We start from the raw sequence: 4741 nt of genomic DNA on the forward strand, positions 1-4741 counted from the left end.
CATGTGCTCAAGTGAGCAAAGAGAAAAGCAAATGAATAATATGTGCAAGAATAGTAAATTGCATAAAGTAAAATTTAATTGTCAATAGTTAATGTTAGTAGTTAGTGTGCCATAAGGCAAATTTAGCGCTATATTAAGCAATCGTAATTGGACTTATGTAGAAGTCACAACTATCTGAGGCCGGTCAATAATAATGTAGGCAACAAACACAAGTTAGGAGTCTTGATTAGTGAACCAAGTCCCAACAACTTGCCATGCCAAAAAGAAGAAGAGAAATGATCTTGTATTGGTTTAAGCCTTTTGCATGATTTAGAAGACAACATATCCTTAATGCAATGCCATTCACTTGATCAATTGATCAAGATGAATTAGATTTGAATCAAGGAAGGTTAAATCTTCCTAATCAATGCTAACTTATCAACCTTCAACTCATTGATCAAAAAGAAAAGAAGAAGAAGAAGAAGGAGAAGATGGATAAGAGAAATGGAAATGACAAAATGGTAAAAGAAATGTAAATGCATTAAATGAAACATCATGTACCAATCCTCATATGTTGACCAATAACATTGAAAGTCAAGGTCAAACAATCAAAAACAGAAGTGAGATGAAGATTGGAAGTCAAGAAATGAATAAACTATTTTTGGCATTTTTAATATTAAAAATAAACTTGAATTAAAATATTAAAGAAAGGTCAAACTTCAAAATCACTTCAAATCAACCTTGAAAGGTCCAAGTGATTTATCCAAAGTTCAACAAGGTCAAACAAAGTTTGACATATTTTTTTAGCATTTTTAAAGATCAGAAACTATTTTTAATCAATTAAAAATGAATAAAAATGACCTAATTGAACTAAAATCTCAAATAAATCTCAAATCAATTCAAAAATTGATGAGAATATTTTTCATAAATCCATCATCATTCAAATAGGTTAGGAAAATATTTTTGTATTTTTTGAATATCAAAAACTATTTAAAATGAATTAAAAATAACCAGAAAAGAGAAAATCCACAAAGAATATCAAATGACAAAATAAAAAATATAAAAAATCAGAAATAAAAACTAGAAATTATTTGGGAAATAATGCAATTGGTCCCATAATTTTTGGATTAAAAATGAAAGAGATATTAATTTTTGAAGATAAAAGGAATTTAAGAAAATAAAAACAGAAATTATAAAAATGCAAAAAAGGAGGAGCGTTGGATCTGAGCTCATTAATTGAGCTGGCAGATCACACGCTCCTAAGACGCGCGCTTATGGTGGTCTCTGGTCAATGCACGCGTAGGGAAAAGAAATAAAAGTCATAACAATGGACGCCTGGGATCGAATCTGGAAACATCATCACACGGTCCAGATTTAAACTGGAGATGATAAAGCCACCGGAGCCACCGTCTTCTCCGATGAGCTTCCAGATTCCGGCCAAAATGCAGAAATTAAAACCTCAACCAAAACGTGCGATCTATACATCAATAGAAAGCTGGGATGATGCACATCATCCCGGTACCATCCTTTTTCATTCTAGATCTCTAGGATTTGAGAAATCAGAAGTTGAAAAATCTGGTGTTCATCATGAACTCAATGAATTGCAAAAATTAAAAGCATGAACATGATGCCTCAATTGAGAGGACTTCAGCCAACACAAAATCACAGCCAATAGGTCAATGGATTAGAAGAATCGAAGAAAATACCAGTTGGAGTTCAAGTTTGAGTTCTGGTGATTTGAGCTTGAAACCTTGCTTGCTTTATCAAAATAGAAGTTCAATGAAGTGTATAATGATGGTCTAGAAGCATTAGATCTATGAATACAAGCAGATGAAGCTGAATTCTAGATCTGACATTTTTTGAAGAAAATGCAATTGCTTCTTTAGTGATGGTTAGGGAACGATTTCAGCAGCATTTCAGGTTGAAAATTGGGTGTGAAATGGAGGGAATGAAGCTTCTATTTATAGAGGAATTGGCAAGGAAAGTGCGAGATGATCCGTGTGCATGAATTTGGATACCACTTGCATGGGCTTGCATGATCATGCACAAGGCCCAAAAGCAATGCCAAATGCAAGCTGAATTCAAATGCCAAGGGTTTGGACGTGTAATTTGCTCTGAATTGGCTTGTGCAACAATATTTCAACATGAATTCCATAATTGAACCTAATCATTCACCTCTTCGAAAACACCAATTAGAAAATCCAAGCATAGGTATATGGGTAATGGTTGGAAAGGTCTTGATGTAAGGAACAATTGTTATGTTGGTCAAAAATCCATTTGGAATGTGGAAATTTATGAAATTTGAGTTTAAAGTGTGATATGCAAAACATGTCAAGGCAAGGTTTCTAAAATTGGCCAACTTTCAAGCCCTTCTGTTTTGATGATGCAAGCATCAAATGGAAACACCTTCAACATTAAAGTTGTAGATCTTTTCAAGTCACTCAAAATGGACTTAAAGTTTGCATCATTTGGAGTTTTTATGAAAGAGTTATTGGCACTTGAAGTTGGACTTTTTTTACTTTTAATGCGTTTGTCCCAAAAGGACCTATAATGTCTTGCATTATCACATGTATTTCCTTTGAGATTTTGAAGTTTTGTTCAACATAAAATTTGAATTAGACATCTTAAGCTTTCCAATGAATTTTATCCCACCTCAAAATCGTAAAAAATGAATGAGTTATGTCCTTGGGAAGTTGACCCAAAATTAGGGTTTCAGTCAAAATGACCTATAATGTATTGGAATGGCAGATGGTTTTCCAAGCTTCAAATCAAATTTTGATGAACATGAAAGTTGTTCATATTGTCCTTAAGAACATGTTTTCTTTTGTAACCATCTCCATTTGGCCAACACATAAAAAATTAGGTCTCAGTGCATTTCAAAATAGTCAGATGAATTGACTGATCAACTTCTCAAGTCCATGACTCATGTCTGGATGAATTGATGATTGAGGACACTCAAATAAGTTCAAATATGCATGAAATGAAGAATTAAAGAGCTTCCCTTGGTTGTATTTGATCGTGGGTTGAGGTTGCTTCATGAGCAAGGCATTGTGGTGCACCGATGAATTAGGGTGTCCTTGAGAAACAAACCTCCAACCCTTTGACTTGCTTTGATCAAAATGATGAATTAAGATGCTAGGGAGGCATATTTGATGGATGAGAGCTTTGGGAACCATTACCATGCTTGCTATCTCCTCTTGACCATGTCTTTATATCAATGATCTCCTAGAAGCTTTGGACTTTGTGATTGCTCAAGCTATAAACACAAGATATTAGTGACATATTTTTGTGATTTTGGTTAGTAAACAAAATGAGAAAAGCAATGATATACAATTCAAGCATGCTTGGTGATCTCAAACCACTCACAAGAGATCCCACCCAAAGGCAGAGGGGACCAAGATGCTAATGATCCTTGAGGCTATGCAAATGAAATGTTATGATGCCATGAGGGATCTTAGGGACAAAATTGGGATCTTACAGATGCCCCTATTTAAGGTCATTCTAGCCGGAGAAGTGAAGGTTAAAATCTTCGTCTCGACGGGGTAGAATGGGCTTAAATAATAACAAAGAGACGAATTTTGGTCCCTAAGAGACCTCATGATGCAGATGTATGTATGCAAATAGTACAAACTCTGTGGGGATATGTGTCCACAAAGAAGAAAAGACATCCGGAGAAAACGACAATCCATAGGAGTAATACACTCACTAGGGATAGAGACTCTGGGGACTCTCATGGGGATAAGAAGAAGAATAAAAATGCGTGAGCAGGTCACGACTTGAAACTTGGGGAACAGAATTCTAAAAGGAGTAAATCCAATGGAAAGACAACGAGCTGACTCGAAGGTGTGTGTGTTGGGGAATATGCCAACACAGCAAAATTATCCACAATGGATACATCGGATAAACAAAATCCGGACTCAGGTGAGGATAATCCACTGAGGGACCTCACTGGGGATATCCTGAAGAGGAATCTTCTGGGGAAACAACAGGATGAGGTATTACCGGTTACTGGGTAATAAGCTCAAGGAGACGTGTGATCTGATCACCGGTATAAGGGTGAAAGAACAACATGCTCGGGAAGAATGAATATCTAAGACCGGTATAAGGGTGAAAGATATCAATCATCCAAACCATCTGAGGAGGACCTGCAAAAGGTGTATCTCATCTCAGGAAAAATCTGACTCCACAGGGGACCAAAGTCATAATAGGGAACAGAAGGAAGGAACACCAGGGATACCGGTTACTGGGCATATAATAGGTGACCAACCAAAGCGTGAATTGGGGAATATTCCCAAAATACTCATCATCCAAAAAGAGGGCAAAAAAGCAAACTCGATTAAGGGATGGACATTCGATTCCAAAACAGGGATACGAATCCTACTCAACTGGGGAAGAACAAGAGGCTTCGACCAAAGAGTGCATGAGATATATTATCTATTACCGTCAGAACGTAGATAGTACACACGCATGAAAGATTATCCACAACCGGTTACTGGGTTAATAAAGGATAAATCGACCGACAGAGAAAGGCATCAGGATACCGGAACTAGGTATATAATGATGACCAATCAAGGGGAGCAACAAACATTACCGGCAACCGGTAAATGATGACTTGCTGGGGATAAAATTTTCTAATCAGAGCAATTATCCAAAAGAAGGAGGGAATATCTAAACCGAAAATTGGATAATGATAACCGTCAAAGAGGGGATTACATCTACCGGATACTAGGTAGAAAACCACGGAAGAGTAACCGTCATCAAC

Source organism: Lathyrus oleraceus, chromosome 5, assembly GCF_024323335.1.
Source record: "Lathyrus oleraceus cultivar Zhongwan6 chromosome 5, CAAS_Psat_ZW6_1.0, whole genome shotgun sequence".
In the NCBI taxonomy this organism is placed as follows: Eukaryota; Viridiplantae; Streptophyta; class Magnoliopsida; order Fabales; family Fabaceae; genus Lathyrus; species Lathyrus oleraceus.